The following is a 10,484-nucleotide window of genomic DNA, read 5'->3' as shown; positions in this document are numbered from 1 at the left end:
CTATAGTACATTATGTAATTGGTATCAGCTATAGTACATTATGTAATCTTGGTATCCAGGTATAGACATTATGTAATTTGGTATCAGCGTTATAGTACTTATGTAATTGGTGTCAGCTATAGTACATTATGTAATTTGGTGTCAGCTATAGTACACTTATGTAATTGGGTATCAGCTTATAGTAAATTATGTAATTGGTCTCAGCTATAGTAATTATGTTAATTTGGTCTCAGCTATAGAATTATGTAATTGGTATCAGCTTATAGTACATTAGTAATTTGGTATTCAGCTATAGTAATTAATGTAATTTGGTATCAGCCTTATAGTACATTATGTAATTGGTAATCAGCTATAGTACATTATGTAATTTGGTGTAGCTATAGTACATATGTAATTTGGTGGTCAGCTATATACATTATGTTTAATTTTTGGTGTCAGCTATAGTACATTATTAATTTGGTGTCAGCTATAGTAATTATGTAGATTTGGTGTAGCTATAGTACATTATGTAAATTTGGTATCAGCCTATAGTAGCATTATGAATTTGGGTATCAGCTATAGGTACATTATGTAATTTGTATCAGCTATAGTAGCATTATGTAATTTGTGTCAGCTATAGTACATTATGTATTTGGTGTCACTTATAGTTACATTATGTAATCTTGGTATCAGCTATAGTACATTATGTAAATTTGTGTCAGTATAGTACATTCATGTAATTTGGTATCAGCTATAGTACATTATGTAATTTGGTGTCAGCTATAGTACATTATGTAATTGGTGCAGCTTATAGAACATTATGTAATTGTGGTGTCAGCTATAGTACATTATGTAATGGTGTCAGCTATAGTACATTAGTAATCTTGGGTATCAAGCTATAGTAACATTATGTAATTTGGTGTCAGCTTAGTACATTATGTTTATTTGGGTAATCCACTTGTACATTATGTTAATTGGGTGTCAGCTATAGTACTTATGTATTTGGTGTCGCTATAGTAATAATTAATTTGTGTCAGCTAATCGTACATTATGTAATTTGGTATCAGCCTATAAGACATTATGTAATTGGGTTCAGCTATAGTAACATTATGTATTTTGGTGTCAGCTATTAGTAATTATGTAATTTGGTGTCAGCTATATACATTATGTAATTTTGTGTCAGCTATAGTACATTATGTAATTTGGTGTCAGCTATAGACATATGTAATTTGGTGTCAGCTTATAGTACATTAATGTAATTTGTGTCAGCTATAGTAATTATGTATTTGGGTATCAGCTATTGTACTTATGCTAAATTTGGTATCAGCTTGTATAGTAATTTGGTATCAGCTATAGTACTTAATGTATTTGGGTGTCAGCTATAGTACTTGTTAATTTGGTGTCAGCTATAGTAATATGTATTGTATGCAGCTATAAGGTACATTACTGTATTTGGTATCCAGCTATAAGTAACACTTAATTAATTTGGTATCAGCTAAGGTACATTAGTATTGGTATCAGCTATAAGTACATTACTGTAATTTGGTTATCAGCTATTAGACATTATGTTATTTGGTATCAGCTATAGTATCATTATGTAATTTTCGTCTCAGCTATAGTCATTGATGGTAATTTGGTATCAGCTATAGTACATTATGTAATTGGTGTCAGCTAAGTACATTATGTAATTTGTTATCAGCTATAGTACATTATGGTAATTGGTATCAGCTTATAGTAATTGTATTTGGTATCAGCTTAGTAATTATTAATTGGTATAGCTATAGTCATTATGTAATCTTGGTGTCAGTATGTAATATGTAATTTGGTATCAGCCTATAGTACATTATGTATTTGCGTATAAGCTATAGGTACATTATGTAATTTGGTGTCAGCTATAGTACATTATGTAATTTTGGGTATCAGCTAAGTCATTAATGTAATTTGGTGTCAGCTATAGTAACATTGTAATTTGGTATCAGTATCGTACTTTATTAAATTTGGTGTCAGCTATAAAGTACATTATGTAATTTGGTGTCAGCTATAGTACATTATGTAAATTTGGTGTCACATAGTAATTATGTATTTGTGTCCAGCTATAGTATTATTAATTTGGTGTAGCTTAGACATTATGGTATCTTGGTTAAGCCTTATATACATTATGTAATTTTGGTGCAAGCTATAGTATATTAGTATTTGTATACTATAGGTATTAATTAAAATTTGGTATACTATGTACAATTCATGTAATTCTGGTTCAGCTATATAATTATTAATTTGGTGCAGCTATAGTACATGTATGTAATTTGGTGCAGCTATAGTACTTATGTAATTTGGTGTCAGCTATAGTAATTAAGTAATTTGGTGTCAGCTATAGTACATTATGTATTGGTAATAGCTTATAGTACTTATGTAATTTGGTGTCAGCTATAGTACATTGTTAATTTGGTATCAGCTATAGTACATTATGTAATTTGGTGTCAGCTATAGTACATTATGTATTTGGTATCAGCTATAGCTACATTTGTAATTGGTAATCAGCTATAGTAACATTCTGTAATTTGGTATCAGCTATAGTACATTATGTAATTTGGTGTCAGCTATAGTACATTATGTAATTTGGTGTCAGCTATAGTACATTATGTAATTTGGTGTCAAGCTATATACATTATGTATTTGGTATCAGCTAGAGTACCTTACTGTATTTGGTGTAGCCTTAGTAATTTTATGTAATTTGGTGTCAGCTATATAATTGTAAATTGGTGTCAATGTATAGTACATTATGTAATTGGTGTCAGCTATAGTACATTTCTGTAAATTGGTATCAGCTTATAGTACATTAATGTAATTTGGTGTCAGCTATAGTACATTATTGTAATTTTGGTGTCAGCTATAGTACATTAATTGTAATTTGGGTGTCAGCCTAAGTATTATGTAATTTGGTGTCAGCTATAGTAAATATGTAATTTGGGTGTCAGCTATCGTACATTATGTAATTTGGTGTCAGCTTAGTACATTATGTAATTTGTGTCAGCTATAGTACATGATGTCATTTGGTATCCAAGCTAGTAGTACTTATGTAATTTGGGTTCAGCTATAGTAATTATGTAATTTGGTGTCAGCTATAGTATTATGTAATTTTGGTATCAGCTATCTACATTATGTAAATTTGGTATCAGCTATAGTAATATGTATTGTATCACTATAGTACATTATGTAATTTGGTTCAGTATAGTAACATTATGTAATTTTGTGGCAGCTAAGTAACATTATGTAATTTGGTGTCAGTATAGTACATTATGTAATGTTGGTATCAAGCTATATACATTTGTAATTTGGTATCAGCTATAGTACATTATGTAATTTTGGTGGCACTATAGTAATTAGTAATTTGGTGCAGCTATAGTACTAAGTAATTTGTTGGTGTCAGCTATAGTAATTAAGTAATTTGGTGTCACTTATAGTACTTATGTAAATTTGGTATCAGCTAATAGTACATAATGTATTGGTGTCCGCTTAGACATTATGTAATTTGTATCAGCTAAGTACATTATGTTATTTGGTGTCAGCTATAGTACATTATGTAATTTGTATCAGCTATAACATTATGTAATTTGGGTATCAGCTATAGTAACATTATGTAATTTGGTATCAGCTATAGTACATTATGTAATTTGGTGTCAGCTATAGTACATTATGTAATTTGGTGTAGCTATAGTACATTATGTAATTTGGTGTCCGCTATAGTACATTATGTATTTGGTATCAGCTAACGTACATTATGTAATTTGTATCAGCTATAGTACATTATATGTAATTTGGTGTCAGCTTAGTACTTAGTTTTTGGTGTCAGCTACAGTACACTTATGTAATTTGGTGTCAGCTACAGTAACATGATGTAATTTGTATCATGCTTATAGTACCTTATGTATTTGGTTATCAGCTATAAGTACATCAATGAATTTGGTATCAGAGCTATAGTAACATTATGTAATTGGTTCAGCTATAGTAATTATGTAGATTTGGTGTCAGCTATAGTACATTATGTATTTTGGTATCAGCTATAGTAATTATGGTAATTTGGTATCAGCTATAGTACTTATGTAAAATTTGGTATCAGCTATAGCATTTGTAATTTGTATCAGCTATAGTACATTTGTAATTTGGTAATCAGCTATAGTACATTATGTAATTTGGTATCAGACTATAGTAAATATGTATATTTGGTATCAGCTATAGTCATTATGTAATTTGGTATCAGCTATAGTACATTATGTAATTTGGTATCAGTATAAGTACATTATGTAATTTGGGTATACATTATAGTACATTTGTAATTTGTATCAGCTATAGTAACATTATGTAATTTGGTAATCAGATATAGTAACATTAATGTCATTTGGTGTAGCTATAGTACATTATGTAATTTGTTTTCAGTATAGTACATTAATGTAATGTTGGTACACTATAGTACATTATGTAATTTGGTATCAGCTATAGTATTATGTAATTTGGTATCAGCTAAGTACATTATGTAATTTGGTATCAGCTTAGTACATTTATGTAATTTGGTATAGTATAGTATAAAATATGTATTTGGTATACTATAGTACATTATGTAATTTGGTGTCACTATAGATATTATGTAATTTGGTATCAGCTATAGACATTATGTAATTTGGTGTCAGCTCTAGTAATTATGTAATTTGGTGGCCACGCTTATAGTAATTAATGTAATTTGGTGTCAGCTATATAATTTATGTAATTTGGTGTCGCTATAGTAATTATGTAATTTGGTATCAGCATAGTACATTATGTATTTTGGTGTCAAGCTATAGTCAACATTATGTATTTGGTATCACTATAGTACATATGTATCTTGGTGTCAGCTATAGTAAATAGTAATTTGTGTCAGCTAATAGTACATTATGTAATTTGGTGTCAGCTATGTACATTATGTTTATTTGGTATCAGCTTATAGTACATTATGTAATTTGGTGTCAGCTAATAGTACATTTATGTAATTTGGTGTAGCTATAGTACATTATGTAATTTGGTGTCAGCTATTAGTATCATATGTAATTTGGTGTCAGCTATAGTAAATTAGTAATTTTGGTGTCAGCTATGTACATATTATTTGGTGTAGCTATAAGTACATATGTAATTTGTGGTTGTAGCTATAGTACATTCTGTAATTTGGTTCAGCTAGTAGTACATCTATGTAATTCTGGTTGTCAGTATAGTCATTAGTAGTTATGGTATCAGCTATAGTATTATGTAATTTGGTGTCAGCTATAAGGTACATTTGTATTTGGTATCAGCTATAGTACATTATGTCATTGGTATCAGCCTATAGTACATATGTAATTGGTATCAGCTATAGTACATTATGTAATTGGTATCAGCTATGTACATTATTAATTTGGTATCAGCTATAGTAATTTGTAATTTGGTGTCAGCTATAGTAAACATTATGTAATTTTGGTGTCAGCTTAGTACATTATGTAATTTGGTGTCAGCTATAGTACATTATGTAATTTTGGTACAGCTTAGTAGATATGTAATTTGGTATACTTATAGTACATTAATGTAATTTGGGTTCAGCTATAGTACATTATGTATTTGGTGTAATATAAACATTATGTAATTGGTGTCAGCCTATAGTACATTTGTAATTTGGTATCAGCTTAATAGTACATTTAGGTAATTTGGTTGTAGCTATAGTACTTATGTAATTGGTGTCAGCTATAGTATTAGGTAATTTGGGTCAGTATAGTACATAGTAATTTGGTGTCAGCTATAGTACATTATCGTAATTGGGTATCAGCTATAGTACATTTATTACTTGGGTGTCAGCTATAGTAATAATGTAATTTGGTATCAGCTATAGGACATTATGTAATTTGGTGTCAGCTATAGTACATTATGTAATTGGTATCAGCTATTAGTAATTATGTTTATTTTGGTATCAGCTATAGTACAATATGTAATTTGGTATCCCGCTATAGTACATTATGTAATTCTGGGGTGTCAGCTATAAGTACATTATGTAAATTTGGTGTCAGCTATACGTAAACTTATGTAATTTGGTGTCAGCTATAGTACAATTAGTGTAATTTGGTTCAGCTATTAGTACATTATGTATTCTGGTATAAGCTATTAATTGCTAATTTGGGTGTCAGCTATAGTACATTTGGTAATTTGGTGTCAGCTTAGTATTATGTAATTTGGTGTCAGCTATAGTACATGATGTAGTTTGGTATCAGTATAGTACATTTGTAATTTGGTAAAGCTAAGTACTTATGTAATTTGGTATAGCTATATACATTATGTAATTTGTATCAGCTATAGTACAATTGATGTAATTTGGTGTCAGTCATAGTACATATGTAATCTTGGTAATCTAGCTATAGTACATTAGTATTTGGTATCAGCTTATAGGTAATTAATGTAATTTGGTATGAGCTATAGTACATTATGTAATTTGGTATACTATAGTACATTATGTAATTTGTATCAGCTATAGTAATTATGTAATTTGGTATCAGCTATAAGTAAATTGTAATTTGGTATTCAAGCTATAGTACATTATTGTAATTTGGTATCAGCTATAGTACATTTGTAATTTGGTATCAGCTATAGTAACATTATGTAATTTGTCTCATATAGTAACATTTATGTAAATTTGGTATCAGCTATAGTACATTATGTAATTTGGTATCAGCTATAGTACATTAATGTAATTTGGTATCAGCTATAGTACATTATGTTAAATTTGGTGTCAGCTATAGGACATTATGTAATTTGGTTTCAGCTATAGTACATATGGTAATTTGGTATCATGGCTATAGTACATTATGTATTTGGTAGCTAATCAGACATTATGTAATTTGGTATCAAGCTATAGTACTATGTAATTGGTATAGCTATAGTAGCTTATGTATTTGGTATCAAGCTATAGTACATTATGTAATTTGGTATCAGCTATCGGGACATTTATTATTTGGTGTCAGCTATAGTACATAAGGTATTGGTACAGCTATAGTACATTATGTAATTTGGTGTCAGCTATAGTACATTATGTAATTGGTGTCAGCTTAGTACATATGAATTGGTTGTCAGCTATAGTACATTATGTAATGTTGGTGTCTAGCTATAGTCATTATGTAATTTTGGTATCAGCTTAGTAACAATTATGTAATTTGGTGTCAGCTATAGTACATTATGTAATTTGGTATAGCTATAGTACATTATGTAATTTGGCTGTCAGCTATAGTAAAAAATTTATTGGGTTTTTCTAAAAATTTGGTTCAGCTATAGTACATTAGTAATTTGTGTCAGCTATAGTACATATGTACATTTGGTATCAGCTATAGTACATTATGTAATTTGGTGTCAGCTATAGTACATTATGTAATTTGGTGTCACGCTAATAGTAACTTATGTAATTTTGGTGTCAGCTATATTAACATTATGTAATTTGGTGTCAGCTTATAGTCATAGTATTTGGTGTACTATAGTACATCTGTAATTTGGTGTATGCTTTATAGTACATTATGTAATTTGGTTGTCAGCTATAGTCATTGTAAATTTGGTGTCAGCTTTATAGTACATTATGTAATTTGGTGTTCAGCTATAGTAATTATGTTAATTGTATCAGCTATAGTACATTATGTAATTTGGTGTCAGCATAGTACATTATGTAATTCTGGTAATCAGCTATAGTACATTATTGTAAATTTGGTATCAGCTATAGTTACATTAGTAATTTGGCTATCAGCTATAGTACATTATGGTAATTTGTATCAGTATAGTACAGTTTGTAATTTGGTATCAGCTATAGACATTAGCGTAATTTGGTGTCATGCTATAGTCACATTATGTAATTTGGTGTGTCAAGCTACTAGTACATTAATGTAATTTGGTGTCGCTTATAGTACATTATGTAATTTGGTATCAGCTATAGTAATTTATGTAATTGGTATCAGCTATAGTACACTTATGTAATTTTGGTAATCAAGCTATAGTACATTATGTAATTTGGTAATCAGCTTTAGTAAAATTTATGTACTTTGGTGTCAGCTATAGTACATTATGTAATTTGGTATAGCTATAGTAACATTATGTAATTTGGTATCAGCTATAGTACAATTATGTAATTGGTATCAGCTATAGTACATTATGCTAATTTTGGTATAAGTTATAGTACATTATGTAATTTGGTATAGCTATAGTACATTATGTAATTGGTATCACTTAGTACATTTATGTATTTGGGTATCAGCTTATAGTAATTATGTAATTTGTATCAGCTATAGTAGCTTATGGTATTTGGTATCAGCTATAGTAACAATGTAATTTGGTATCAGCCTATAGTACATTATTAAAATTGGTAATCAGCTATAGTACATTTGTTAATTTGGGTATCAGCTATAGTAACATATGTCATTTGGTATCAGCTATAGGACAACTTATGTAGTTGGTGTCAAGCTATAAGTAACATTAATGTAATTTGGTATCGCAGCATCTAGTACATTATTGTAATTGGGTAATCAGCTATAGTACATTATGTAATTTGGTAATCAGCTATAGACATTATGGTATTTGGGTATCAAGCTATAGTACATTATGTAATTTGGTATCAGCTATAGTACAATTATGTATATTGGTGTCAGTATAGTACATTATGTATTTGGTATCAGCTATAGTAATTTAATGTAAATTTGGTGTCAGCCTATAGTACTTATGTCATTTGGTGTCAGCTATAAGTACAATTAGTATTTGGTGTCAAGCTATAGTAATTATGTACTTTTGTGTCAGCTATATGTACTTATGTAATTTGGTAATCAGTATAGTACATTATGTATTGGTATCAGCTATAGTATAGTAATTTGTATCAGGTATAGTACATTATGTAATTTGGTGTCAGCTATAGTAATTATGTAATTTGGTGTCAGCTATATCCATTAGTAATTTTTGGTGTCAGCTATAGTCCATAATGTAATTTGGTGTCAGCTATAGTACATTTTAATTGGTGTCAGCTAATTACATTTGTAATTGGTGTCAGCTTAGTACATTATGTAGATTTGGTATCAGCTATGTAATTATGTATTTGGTGTCAGCTATAGTACATTATGTTAAATTTGGTGCAACTATAAGTACTTTGTAATTTTGGTGTCAGCTATAGTAATTATGTAATTTGGGATCAGCTATAGTGAAATTATGTAATTTGGTGTCAGCTATAAGTACATTATTATTTGGTGTCAGCTATAAGTACATTAGTAATTTGGTGTCAGCTTATAGTATATTATGTAATTTGTGTCAGCTATAGTACAATATGTAATTTGGTGTCAGCTATAGTAAATTATGTAATTTGGTTGTCAGCTATAGTACATTATGTAATTGGTGTAGTAAGTACATATGTAATTTGGTGTCAGCTATAGTACACTTATGTAATTTGGTATCAGCTATAGCTACATTATGTAATTTGGTGTCAGCTATAGGTACTTTGTAATTTGGTTCAGCTATAGTACCATTGTTAATTGGGTATCAGCTAAGTAATTGTGTAATTTGGTATCGAGCTATAGTACATTATGTAATTGGTATCAGCTATAGACAATGTGTAATTTGGTGTCAGCTATAGTACATTATGTATTTGGTGTCAGCTATAGTACTTAGTATTTGGTGTCAGCTAATAGTATTAATGTAAATTTGGTGTCAGCTATAGTACATATGTAATTTGGGTATCAGCTATAGTACATTATGTAATTTGGTGTCAGCTATAGTACATTGATGTACATTTGGTATCAGGCTATAGTAATTAGTAATTTGGTGTCAGCTATAGTAATTATGTAATTTGGTATCAGCTATAGTAATTATGTACTTGTATCAAGCTATAGTATATTATTAATTTTGGTATCAGCTATAGTAATTATGTAATTTGGTGTCAGCTCTAGTACTTATGTTAATTTGGTGTCAGCTATAGTAATTATGTACATTTTGGGTGTGCAGCTATAGTACATTATTAATTTGGTATCAGCTATAGTACATTATGTATTGGATGCAGCTATAGTACATTTGTTTTGGTATCAGCTATAGTAATTATGTAATTTGGTATCAGCTATAGTAAATATGTAATTTGGTGTTCAATATAGTACATTATGTAGATTTGGTATAGCTATAGTACTTAATGTATTTGGGTATCACTATAGTAAAATTATGTAATTTGGTATCAGTATCGTAATTTGTAATTTTGGGTATCAGCTATAGTAATATGTAAATTTGGGTACAAGTATATGTACCATTATGTGTTTGGTATAAACTAATAGTACATTTGTAATTTGGTATAGCTATAGTTAATATGTATTTGGTATAAGTATAGTCATATGTATTGGTTAGCTATAGTAATTATGTCATTGTATAGCATAGTAATTTTGTATTTGGTATAGTATATCATTATATTTGGGTGTCGTATATAAATTTTAATTGGTATATATTATATGTTTTGG

Source organism: Salvelinus sp. IW2-2015, unplaced genomic scaffold (assembly GCF_002910315.2).
Source record: "Salvelinus sp. IW2-2015 unplaced genomic scaffold, ASM291031v2 Un_scaffold3518, whole genome shotgun sequence".
In the NCBI taxonomy this organism is placed as follows: domain Eukaryota; kingdom Metazoa; phylum Chordata; class Actinopteri; order Salmoniformes; family Salmonidae; genus Salvelinus; species Salvelinus sp. IW2-2015.
Note: the sequence above shows the minus strand (reverse complement) of the source record.